Source organism: Rhipicephalus microplus, chromosome 1 (assembly GCF_043290135.1).
Source record: "Rhipicephalus microplus isolate Deutch F79 chromosome 1, USDA_Rmic, whole genome shotgun sequence".
Taxonomy (NCBI): domain Eukaryota; kingdom Metazoa; phylum Arthropoda; class Arachnida; order Ixodida; family Ixodidae; genus Rhipicephalus; species Rhipicephalus microplus.
In genome coordinates, this window is record NC_134700.1 from 256,040,068 (window position 1) to 256,053,578 (window position 13,511).

General features: G+C 44.0%; 1 protein-coding gene across 2 annotated transcripts in view; it reads right to left on the reverse strand.

Moving 5' to 3' along the window:
• Positions 1–13,511, reverse strand: part of LOC119186935 (protein amalgam) — a 307,392-nt gene that overhangs the window by 272,316 nt on the left and 21,565 nt on the right. The gene's annotated exons all lie outside the window — the stretch shown is intronic.

Here is a 13,511-nt window from a genome sequence, read left to right on the forward strand (position 1 = left end):
ATCAACGAGTTTGTATCAGAGTTCATGCGTCAATCAGTCTAATTGACAAACGCCCGCGGCGAAGTTTGGGTACGCCCATCACGTTTGCTTTGGCCGAGGAGCATTGCTCACGCCACAACGCCAGCGAGCGGCACGATTGCTCTATCAGCTTTATTGCACAGTCTTTAGTGCAGACACGCACGCACAAGTGAAAGGGATATCAGCACGTGGCTACGACGTCTCGCATTCAATTTCACCGCGCTCATGACGTGTCCAATCACAGCCGCGTTGCCGCAGTGATGCGAGCGCCCCTGGTGACCACCTGTCTTTATATTTATCTGCAATATTTCACAGAAGCAAGACGAGCAGCATGAGAGTGCTACGTGTGCACCTTTGCTACATTTGAGAGTAAAAATTTCCGTGTGGCAGGGGGAACGAAAGAACCTGTCCGAAAGAGGGCGTACGCCCACAAACACGTCTTTGGGAGTAGCGTGTTGAGTTGGCAAAAAGATAGCGCGACAGTTACGCTGACGTTGCTGCACTGCTAAAATGTTGAGTGAGCGGCGGCGCTGACGCGCTTGCACGCGGTTTTTCTTTGATAACTGCCGCGAATGTCCCTAACGCGTTTCCAACGACATGCACGTTCATGTAGCCATTTTTATCAACGCTGCTATCACGCGCTCCACACTGTCTTCATGCCACAGCCACCGCAAGCGAGCTCGGAGCAAATTCGGCTGCCCGAGAAGCTCGGGCCATCCTGCATCGCACCCCAGGGGAAGCATAATGCTTTCATTAGGAATAATAATAATAATAATAATAATAATAATAATAATAATAATAATAATAATAATAATAATATAATAACGGGAACATTTGCGAACCGAACATTTGAAATTTCCATTTTTTTTTTCGAATGGCCCGCAGCAACGAAAAGGAGCGTGCAACGAGTTTCGATTGCCTTTCTTCCAGACACTGGGTTCTTCAAAACGTGGTGACAGACCCCTGCATTTCAGGAGACGCAGAGGTGGGACTGCTGCCTCCTATGTGTGCCAGGTGAACCTGGCCGGCCGAAATGTAGTGACCAGCACCACTGCCACCTGGCTTAATAGTCCATTGGATTAATTTAGTTCTACTGAAACAAGAAACAAGCCCCTCGAAAAAATTTCCCACCTTTTATTTACTTCGTATACGGTCGGGTTTCGTCGTTTTTTTTTTTTTTTGATAGCGCCAATTTCAATTTAGTTGACTTTCAGTCCCACTTCCACAACCAATTCTACTGCGCACTTCATCTCCACGCTTGATTTTTCTCTGGGGCGTTTCGTGTTAATGAACTTGTGCGCTCTAAAACTTCCGTACTTGAATGGTTCATTAGGAAACATTTCTTACGTGCCATGTTCCGCATCTCTCGTGCTGCTTTGACATCGCCGTCGCAACCTGTCAGCCACGCGCACTCACTCCTCGAAGCGGTAGTTCGCGTACCAAATAGAACGAAACTGAGACAGTCATGGACCGCGATTTCCACAGCCTCTTTGACACTCAACATGTATCAAGTAAAATTCGGGGCAGATAGTGAAACGTCATGAGTGCAACGAGAACAGCACAGGAACGAAGACCACGGAAGACGCACTGACTGCCGATTGAATGGTTATTAAAAGAAAAACAGCCTTTCACAAACGCACATCAACCCGTACCTTTCTCTCAAAAAGCTTTATTCTCTTTGCAAAACTTCATTCACTGCACTAATAATTAACAAACCAGTGCTCATGCAATATTCATTAAATGCACAGTTTGAATCATGGGTCAAAATTTCGAATAACCTTGAACCCTACTTTGCTCTAATCGTCTGCATATACATGTTGTAACGTTACCGTGTGATTACCATTCAGCCACTCCTAAAGGGCAACATATCAGAGGCAGATTCAGCTGGTTAATAGTAAAGAGCACTCATGAAAAAAAAAACAATTCCTATACTCTGTATTAAGCTTTTGTTTTTCTTTTAAGCAATTGGTATAGGTGCCTTCATAGGACATTGTTATAAGTGCCTGCATAGGACGCTCTGCACCAGCAGACCACAATGCACCCGAACTCCTTCACAAGCATACCCCTTTGCATATGCCTTGTGTGTAGTAGCTCGCATTTCTCATCACCTTCTTGGAGATAGCATGCATAACTCATTGCAACTGCGACAACTGTGGGTGCCTCTTTCTATCCATGTCAAATTTTTAGCCATTGATTTCATGAGTGAAATGAAAGAAGATGGATTCCCGAGGTTAAGCTATATAGTGACCCGTATTCACCGGAAGCTATTGTAGAGTCGGAACTACATCGTGGCCCTCCATTTCTTGCTCCTTATCTTTTTGGTTATAAACTTCCAATGATCACCTGTGTCGGAGAATAAGTTAGCCTACACAAACTCAACAAGATGCATGTCCCAAGTACAAAAGGAAGGCTCCCCAGTATTTAGAAATAACACGATTCGTAGCTGACAATACAACATGATGTTTAAATGATTTTTTTTTGAAGAGCAAGAATTAAAGAGCAAACTCTCTGCAGTGTCCAGCAACCGGCGCTGAGCATGTTAAAAGCAGATAATTATTTATGTGGTATAAAAGTGATAAAAGTGATAAAAGTGAGGTATAAAAGCATTCACTCCAAAGATCACTTAAAACTTAAATGCTCACTTTTTCATACACAGTCATACATTACACCATCAATCTCACCCAATCTTCCATGCAGGGACATACATTACGCCCTTCATCTCAGGCAACGTTATAGATCAGGATTTCGGCGCATTGTAATATTCACGAAAGCCATGTAGAAATACATTCCTCACAAAAGTTTCGGGGAGGCTGTAATAAAAAACAACCTTAATAAAAAATGTGTACGCCATGGTTTTCCAGTAGCGGAAAATCAAGTTTTCAAAAAGTGCAGATCAAGGTACTAAAGTTTCACTCGGCCAGTTACTACTATTTTCCGTGATGGTGCATGTCGTATATACCATGAGGAATCCAGGTTGCAACACGCGAGGTGCGGAACGCCATGAAGTTTATACAGCGTCTGCCCCATCTCTTACCTTGAGCTTCACAGAGTAGGATCACGATGCGCAAAACAGTGTGCGAGTTAGGTACATACACAATAGGCGTATATGCTTGCAAAGCGTAACCACTCGCCGGTAAGTGTTCACTCGCAAAAAGTTAATCAGAAGCGGTCTGCTTAATTTTTAAATGAATAACGCTTTAGGCCAGCAGACAACTTCTTGTTGGTTTAAAGGAAAACACAATGAAACTGAGAGAGAGAGAGAGAGAGAGAAGAAAATAGATGAAAAGAAATGCCAGGGGGGTCAACGTAGGGCTAGTAACTCGTTTTCTACCCTGCATAGGGGTAGGAAACAGGAGTCGGAAAGCTGACAGAGAGGCAGACAAAATAAAATGAAAGCGCGCGCGCACACACCACGCACGAAGACATAGGTAGGATGATCCAACCAGAGCTGTTCTGATAGACTGCTTGAACGTTAAAAGAGAAGTAGCGTTTGCTTAGTCTTATTCTGTGGCATGAACTTCTGTCGATGGCACAGGATTGCCTCTTCTGAAAAGGTTGCGAAAAGGCTGAAAATGTGTCGTGGGCGCACTGCAAAGTCATAATCACTTTATACAGTACTGTGGGCAGTCGCAAAGATTACTTTTAAATTGGTCCATCACCACCGAAGTGGCCATAGGTTTTAGGGTCGTCGGCCGCATGTGTACCATTTTGCCAAATCATCTGGCAGCTGTTAGAATTCTTGTTCCTTGAAGCAGATGCTGTACCTGCCGAATTACAGTTAACGCCATGACATCGTATTGCACTCAGATCCTTAGTGGGTGCCGGACTCCAGTCGTAATGTCGAGAATGACTTAAAATAACTTTCCGTTGCTGCTACTTCCTAAGATGAAACCTTCAGCTCTTATAACATGCTGACGTGCCCGTTATGTTTGATGTACGCCTCTGTGGTGACAGTCGACAGCACAGGACTGCTGAACTGAAGGTACCGGGTTCGACTCCGGCCACGGCAGTCGCATTTCGATAGAGGCGAAACGTTTCAGGCCCGTGAACTGCGTGATGTTGGTGCACGTTAAAGAGCATTAGATGTTAAGCATGTCCAGAGCCCTCAGCCATGGCATACTTCTTAATGATCGCAGTTTTAGCACGTAAAGAACAATATCGTTACTACGTGGCATATTTCTGTTAGCATTATCTTGCTAAAACCTACGTGAGAATATAAACACTAGCCTGGATACACTTCGGGCCATCTGAAACTCACAAATGTGAAATGTGAAAAAGCTATCTCCAATTCAATAAAGTGGAGATACGTTTTTTGCGTTTAAGTTATTCTGAGCGTTCACATAACGCGTACATTGTAAAAGCATCAATCAAAGCACTCTTATCACCTGTAAAAACCCGAATGCGCTCGAAAGCATACATTATAGCGTAAATAAGAGAACAGAAATGACCGCTTGGCGAAGTATATAGTTTTATTTACGGTCACCATGTAAAGAAACAGCGCCGCCTGAACGATGGTCATGTTTAATAAGCGAACGTAAATTCATGCTTGGTGATAAAGCTTCAATTAGGTTCGCGTGCTGCATGTTGCTGATATAAGCGACGTGCTCGAAATTATCTATAAACAATTCTGCAGTGGATTGCGCAACCGAATTGAAAGCAGCGGAACGATTATTTTGTGACAGTTTATTTTTCCCGCTTCTTGCTAGTGTTTGTTTATTCTACTGCATTCACATGCTTCACTGTTGCAGCTGCTGCCAAGTCCTGTGAGAGAGCAGAAGTTTTCACGAGACAAGAAGAAATACAAGTACGCACTGTGTGAACCGATGCAGCCCACGTTTGAGGACCGATATGGAAATTCTGAAACGCATATTGCCTAAGCTGAAACAATATCGGAAGTGTTTCGAAACATTAATATAACGTGTTATCAAATAAACTCAAATTCAATACGCAGATGCAAAATATTAGAATATGTTTTTTTTGCACAGAGTCTACATAATACATATCTGAGCAGCACGTTAGCGTTCCCTGAAGCGTTTACTTTTCTTCATGCTGTAAAAACGCACAGGTGCGTGTGCAAGACAAAGTTTTCCCTGCTCTTATGTTCCTATTTGGACTGTTTCCTTTACAGTGAGCATGCGCATACGCTTGTTATGTGGCTTTAAAAGCTGATTTTTTTTTTCAATAAGCTTATTTGCAAGTACCGTGTTGTATGTGCCTATCCTTTCATGGTCCTCTCTTTGTATTGCTACTCAGGCATCGTTAACATAGATTTGGTAATCTAGGTGTACCTGGTGTTCCTTTCCCTCTATAGTGCAATAGGCTGATTGAAAAGCAAAAAAAAAGAAGTAAAAGCAGGAGCCCTTCCCCATATCAGAAAAATGGGGACAAAGAAGGCTTCGTGTGGGCGTGCCTAACCAAAATTCTTTCTTTCTTTCTTTCTTTCTTTCTTTCTTTCTTTCTTTCTTTCTTTCTTTCTTTCTTTCTTTCTTTCTTTCTTTCTTTCTTCTTCCATGGTTTCACAAGTCCTTCCTCTCCAGAGCTGGCACGAAACAGCTTTGACTTGTTGCGGGTGGGGCGTGGGGCCATGCCTGCGCAGTTGGCCTTGTGTCTATTGACTCACGTTCCTGTGCCAAAACGTGGGGTCATACGTTTATGTCCAGACAACTATTAAGCGTGGCGACGTTAAATTGCAAATGACCTCGATGACAGATCTGGTTTTCATGTGCGAAACGGCTCGTCACCAACAAGCTCATGATCGATAGAGCACCAGCAATGGGAAAACTGCGCAAACAAACACGCATGCGAGCGGTGAACCTTCGAGGGCTGCAGCTCCACTGGCGCGAAGAATCGATTCGTTCCCGCGCGGGGTTTTTCGCACACGACAACGCTGTGACGAATGTGTTCAACAAATGCCAAGCTTGGCTTGAAGAACATTTTCTTGCGAGCATTCTCTTGAAGTAATTGAAAACTTGTGCTAAAGCTGCGAGTGAAACCATATTACTGAAGCGCCACGATGTTCTAGTGGTTATGGTTGTTGACAGCTGACCAGCACATCGCGGGAATAAATCCCAGCTGCGGTGCCTGCATTTTAGATAAAATGCTCGAGGGGAGCATTCTCCTATTGAGGTGCACGTTAAAGAAACCTATGTGGGCAAAAACTCCGAAGCGCTCCGCCACGACGTCTCTCTAATCACATGGCGGTTTCGGGACATTAAACTCCAACCGTTATTATTATTATTATTATTATTATTATTATTATTATTATTATTATTATTATTATTATTATTATTATTATTATTATTATTATTATTATTATTATTATTATTATTATAAACCCCACTACTGCCCATGAACACAGCCGCTGCGGGCCGCCTATCGCTCATCGAACTGCGAATAACTTGATTTAGAGAGTGGAGTAATGGTGTTTATTGACGAACGTAAACAAGAACGACGAGGAAGGTGCATGGTTTTTTACCTTGCTGAAACTGGTTCATGTTTGACCGTGGTGGGGTAGTGGTTGCGGTTCTCGGTAGCCGAATCGAAGATCTCAAGTTAAATTCTGGCCGTGGTGGTGGCATTGTGATAAAAGCTGAATTCCAGAGGCCCGCGCACGTTAAAGGACTTCAAAAAGTTGAACATTTCTGAGCCTTCGAATGCGGCGTACTTCGTATTCCTATCGTGGTTTTGTACGTAACTTATGAGATTACTCATAAACTACTTCAATCGTAAAAAAAAAGTGAAGCAAAAAAGGATATTAGACAGTGAACAAAATCAGAGAAACAAAACGATCACAACACGCGCTTTCACACATATCTGCAGTCCTTTTAGTCTCTAGCCATCAGGTGTGTAGATGCATTTGAGGAAGTGGTGGTGGTAACAACCTTATTGTCCAAACATTAGTCCGACCTAAACTCGAGTACGCGTCATCAGTCTGGGATCCACATACCAATTACCTCGCTGACAGCATCGAGGCGGTTCAAAATCGCTCGGCACGTTTTGTCATGTCAAACTACCATCGCACGTCCAGTGTTACCTCGATGAAAGCCAATCTTCACTTACCCACTCTCTCACTGTGGCGTAAAATATCTCGCCTTTGCCTGTTCCATAAGATCTTTCATTGTATTCCGTCTTTTGACAACACTCTTTTCCAGCCCCCCTCGTACGTTTCCTCACGCAACGATCATCAGTTTAAAGTGGGCGTTCCTAGCGCCCGCACGAATTTATATTTTGAATCATTCATCCCGAAAACTGCAAATGAGTGGAACCACCTTCCCGCCCTATCGCTGCTATCACTGACCTCACTTTGTTTAAAAACGCCCTCTCTAACCATTTCGCGTAAACTCGCCACTTAAGTCACGCTGTGTTTTCTCTTGTTAGTTTTTTGTGTGCGCGTGTCATTCAAAGACGCAACCATGTTGAACATTGTTGTTACAACCACCCTGCCTCTTCTTCACATCACGCAGTCTTTCTTTTCTTTTATGGTTTTCAGATCACCATTGTGCGCATATAATTTTGATTTGCTGTATTTTCTGATTTTCTGTACGATGTATACCCGCTCCTCTCTGTAATGCTTCGGCCTTGAGAGTAAATAAATGAAATGAAATGAAATGAAATTATTGACTCCGGCGAATTCGTGGCCTGGGCCTAGGCCACGTGCACCTCCGAGGAGGACCGGAGATCCTGTCTCCTCGCCGCCTCGCGGGCGTGCTGATTGGCTCACAGTTGATCCTGGAGGTTGGAGCTCTGACTGTGGTTGCGGGTGTGGCCATCTACCACGCCGCAGCCTCGTCTGGGGAGACTGCATTTTTTTTCTGCCAAAACTGCACATTCCCAGAGAACGTGTCTATGCAATGCGTGAGTCCAACCGCACAATTCGCAAGTATTATCTGGATAGACATATTGGTATATTCTCTTAAAATTAATGGGGTTGGGGAAGGTGTGTGCTTGTAAATTCCTCTAATCTACCACTTCCGATTTGTCGAGTTTGAAGCTTGGTGGTGCATAAATACGCCTATATTTTTTATAAAAGTTCTGAATGTCGCAGTATTGGGTCATTCTATCCCTCTCTGTTCAGTCTTTCACGGGATGTTCATTCTCTGAAGAAGACCTTTCTACGTGGGCACAAAACGTGAGACCTCGCACTACGCGATGGATTTCCGCATTGAGGCTGAGAACGGGGGTGTGGGGGAACGTGTGAGTCGGGAATCATATAATATGTCGTTCTTTAGTCTCTACAGAGGTCATATGCTTTCCGCTGGCTTTAATGATTGCCGCGGTCTATGGCAAAATTCAGCCTTGTGCATAGTTTTGACCGCTGTCTGCGAATCACTTAGAATATATCAGCTATTGGGGAAAACTATGGCTAGGGCTATCGGCTCTTCTTCCGTTACCTCAGGGTGTCTGCTGCGTACACTACATGAGCTGACCTATTGCTTGTCAGTATTGAGGACTGCCGCTGTGAAGGCACGTAGATACGCATGTTGTATCACGTCTATGAACTGCGCTTCCTCGTATCTATACCAAAGGTTTGTAGTAGAGTCCTGGTTCTGCTCTCTTCGACCCTGATTAATTTCAGAGTGAATGTTCTTGGGTAAGTTAGCCCCATGGAGGTGTTCTCTGACCGGGCTGGGGAGGGATTTATTATCGCCGTGCGTCTTGTGATAGGCTATACCGTGTTTTTTTTTCCGATGTTCCTGCCCGTTTGTGTCCTGGTTAGTCTGTCCAGTTGTGACATTTAATGTGCCTCTAATAGCTCTTCAAGTGCATTTGGCATGCCCAACTGCAGTAGAAGTTCCGCGCTGGTGCTGTCTGTAAGTCTCAGCGCCATCTTCTGTGTTCTTCTAATAAGGTTGTTCAGCTTAGTCTTTTCAGCAGTGTACTATTTGGGGTAGGCGGCCACGTATGCAATGTAGCTAATAACGAAGGAATGGGTAAGTATGACGACACTGGCGTCCTTCATGCCCCGATGTCTATTGGTGATTCTCCTGATGAGGCCCGTGGTGTTCATGACCTTAATCTCCAGGTTCCTTATCGTTCCTGCATTTGGCACCATTTGATTCTATTTTGAGTCCAAACACCTTGATCTGCTTTACGCGAGAAAGTTCTTGCTCATGTTGTGTGCGCTAGCAAACTTCTTCGTACTTTGCATGCCGGATGAAACATTTGCGAGGTCTTCCCTTGAGCGTCGGGTGGTATAGGGGAAGTTCAGATTTTTCTGCAGACAGGACCTGTTCCCACAAGGTACTGTTCCACTACCTCAATCCCAGTCTCTAGCCACTGCGAGATGTCTCCGTCACTTTCAACGCATACCCAAATTGCAATGTCGTCTGCGTATGTGGCATGATTCACTCCCTCTAAGGCGTTTAGGCGTTCGAGGAGGGCGATCATAACGAGATTGAAGAGCATCGGCGAGATGACGGAGCCTTGTGGGGTGCCGACGCTGCCGATTCTCCTGTCTACTTATTAAGTTCAGAGATGGTCTCGTTGTCCAAGTTACTAAGGGCCTTTTTAATTACCCCACCCAGTCCCGGGGTCGATTTTTCTGTCTGTTGATCTTTTTCACATCAATTCAGATTGCCTGCTGAACTATCTTTTCGTCATTTAAATCAGCCGCAAACACACTAGCTTCTGTCCTTCACTCTAAGAGACATGTCATGTAGTTTCTGTTCGGTGGTGCACATGATATGTCATGTCTTGATATATTTGTAATAGCAGTCACAATGGCTGCTTTAAAAGCCAACTGCGTGCCACAAGACTTACATTGAATGCGGCATATACTTTCTACAATACAAACTCAAATGAAGCTTGTAGTTTAATTGGTTGCATTGAAATCACGTATCCCTTTTTTTTTTTCATAGCGATCCCGGACGAAGTTCATCACACGGTGCAAATGCTAAGTTCAGTAAGCTCTGTAGGGTACATGACTGGAGCATGCACAAATGCGAAACCAGTCAATTGTTGAAGAGTTATTTCTGTATTGCCAGTGTACTGTCTCTCTCAGGGACATGAACGTAATCTAGATGTTTCATTGCTCATTCTCTAATCAGAGTACCATTAGTTATTTCACCTTTCCTGTTGTACTTATTTCAATGGTGTAAAATAGCATCATTGTGCACCCAGTGATGCTCTGCCTTATCGGATGTGTTTCGCAATTTATTACGAGAGAGTAGTGCGTGCGTGTGTGTTTTCCCGCGTGCGTGTGTGTGTCTTTGTGTGCGTGTTCGTGCGAGTGTGCAGTATCTCGGAGCGTGTAAGTTCCCGCGTTCTAACCTTTCCCAAGGACGCAAACGTCACCCAGCGCCGCTGCGAACAACGAGAGAACTGCGACGCAAGGGCTCGCCCGGAGCGGACAGAATAACAGGGCCGTATCTCTCGTCAGCACGCGAAGTTGGAGCTGTTTGTTGGAAGAGATACCCCGAGGCTGCCATATTCCAAGCCCCTTTTTCAAAGTGGAGCCCCTGGACGTCCGGCTTCACCGATAACACTGTCTCTGTGGCGTCGAATGTCCTGCTTGTTGCAGCAGCGGCGGCGACGTGTGCGGTTATATAGGAGTGCTGCGCTTGCGACATGTGATGCTGGGAGGTTGCGTGATACCCTGGCTGTTTCTACAACTCCAAGTGCGACCCTGGTCAACCCATCTTTCACTGCTGTTGGCCCCGCTACTCACCTCGGAACTGACGCCTAATAGGAAACATCAATTTTCAGATTATATTCTCAAACGGCTTATAAAAACAGCAAAGATTGACCACCGGTGCTGACGTCTCGCGTCGGCGTCGGCATCAAATATGCAAAAAAAAAATATCGTCATCACGTCAAGAGATCATCACAAGACACCATCATGATGGTGCAGATCAGCAAAATTTACGTTACTGTGACGTCACACACCCGAACGTCACATTATGATCAACCCACACATGACCAACCGATGATTTCTTGTAAAAACGCTATAATGGGACGTCACATGTTGACGTCTTCCCATGAAATAATCGCTTGGACAAGTGTGTGTCGATCACAACGGTAGCGCATACCAGATCAGGGGCAGGAGCTGCTAATGGCTCCGGTACTGGAGGCATGCAGTACAAAACTACCACATTTGTGCAGAATCATTCAGGGATCCTGTCAGTTTTTCTTAATGCGCATACGACAGCACTCTGGGTCCCAGACCTATGCAAAATCAAAGAATTCAGCATGAAACTCGTGCATAATCAAATTCATCCACTCTCAAAAAAAGGACGTAAAGCACAGCCTTCGAGCTATCGAATAAGATAGACCTCATGAAAGTTCGGGTAAGTTTCACGCAAGAGGCCTTCCTGATTCCTAATCCTAGACCTGAACATAACCACCCAGGAACATGAGATGAAGAGATGCGGAGTCACCCCAGGCAGGCATGTTTGGATGACGGATAAACGAGAACAAGAATCGAAATATTACAATTGGCAAAGATGATGCATTCGAACATCAATTCTCTTTGTGTACCATCGTCAAAACCTAATATTAAGGAAAAAGACATAGGAAAAAGGAAATAATCAACATAATAATGAATAAAAATTATTTCAAAGTGGCACAGTACTGAGAGGACAACCTTTACAAACAATCTATTATCTTTGCTTCGGGTCCACCACGATCCCTGGTCAAGCAAAGACTATCACACATGAAAAGAGGGAAAGTGTGATAACACTAAACAAATGAAAAGAGGCAATGACACAAGGAAAAGAAACATATAACATCAACATATTGAATGAGTACGAAAAGGTATAGCTGAAAACCTCGCACGGAGACAGCCAGTGATGACTGACAAGTTAAAACCCAACTCATTAACCGTCCAGGCTTCCAAATGTTCCAGTTAGTTATCCAGTTTTTAGCGAACCTGCAATATAAGAAGGTTTCAAATAAACAAATCGAGAAATCAGGAGGCAACATACTCGGTATTAAAAAACAGTGCGTAACATGCCACTAATAACCTTCTCTCGAGCAGGAGGAGGAATTGAGAGCGAAAGTCAACCCGTGAAACAGGCGACAAAGAAGAACGAAAAAAGATCCAAGCACAAGACCCAAGAAACTCGAGAAGAAGTTTGTTAGTCAAGATACGGAGCTCATGAAGGAAATCCATTGTATAATCACATATTTTATTGAAAATAAATTCTGCTGATTTGCTGGGCTGGTTCCCGTAGCTGGGGGAGCTGCACCGTATTTAACTTTTTTTATCCTCCCTCTCCACTTCTCCTTTTCTTTTTCTTCCTGTTAATCCTTTATTTTCCAAACCAACTCTTTGGCGCAAGCCCTATTCACTTTATTTTAATTAAATTAAGCCCGTTATACTTCTATGGTGCAGGCTGAGGCATTTAATTTGTGTTTTATTGAAGCCTCAACATGATTTTTGTCAGTTTTCCTTAATGCGCTTGCGACAGTCTACAAAGACAACGAATTGAGCGCAATAAGCAGCTAGTATCACAAGTACAATAAGAGAGTTAGATTTATTTTGTGGGCTGCAATAAGCATATTCCGGCAGGCTTTTTATCAGCCATTCTTCGAAAACAATTGGTTGTCTGGTGACTGAAATATTTTATGTGACTGACTGATAATAGTTTGATATACGAAAAACATTCGTTAAAGCATTCCGAGTGGCACCGCTGGGCGCTCCCGCGTGGGGACAGTTAGACCTATAGCCTAATCACCGAATTGAAGGTTCTCTCAACAGCCTGAAGTTGATATTTATACCCCGAATCTTAAAGGCCCAGCTCCATTTTTGTTCTGTCAGCTTCTTGTCCTCAAATAACGGGGGTCCTCAAATAACCTGCAGAGCATGAGCTCAAAATCGCACGCCCCCCCCCCTCCCCCATCCCGCACAGAGTACACTGTGAGCTTAATTCACTTGGGAACGCGCTAAATGGGAATAAGTGTGCACTGTCGGTGCGCGGAAAAGAACCGTGCCCCCACAGTGCACACCTATATTCGAAATTTGTGGAGCCCTCCACTACGGCGTCTCTCATAATCATAAGGTGCTTTTTGGACGTTGAACCTCACATATCAATTAAGCGTGCACAATGGTAATGCATATATTTCTGAAAGATAACGTTGTGATAGCATTGATTAGAGGCACAAATTATTATCTCGAACGGTGCGGGTTTAGTAGCAATCGCAAATGAACACATGCTTGTGTAGCTATTACCGAATAAAGTATGGAAAACAATCAGTCTGAGAAAGAATGTGCAATAAGCAGAGAAAATAGTAACTTAAAAAATACTACAGTGTTCGCAACAATTATGTCAAGCAAGTCAAGAAGTTTTCCTGGCTATACGGTTTTTGGAATTACATCCATTGCCTTTCAGTACGAATAAAATAATAGGTAAACTGTAAGTAATCCGACGTAATGGAGTGCTGGTGCTGCACTGTGACTTCTGGTTCCAGAACATCTTATTTCGCAGTTTGTTTTTACGCCGTCTCTACCTTTTTTAGTGTTCTTTCACGTACGAACGTTCACGTTGCTATTTCGT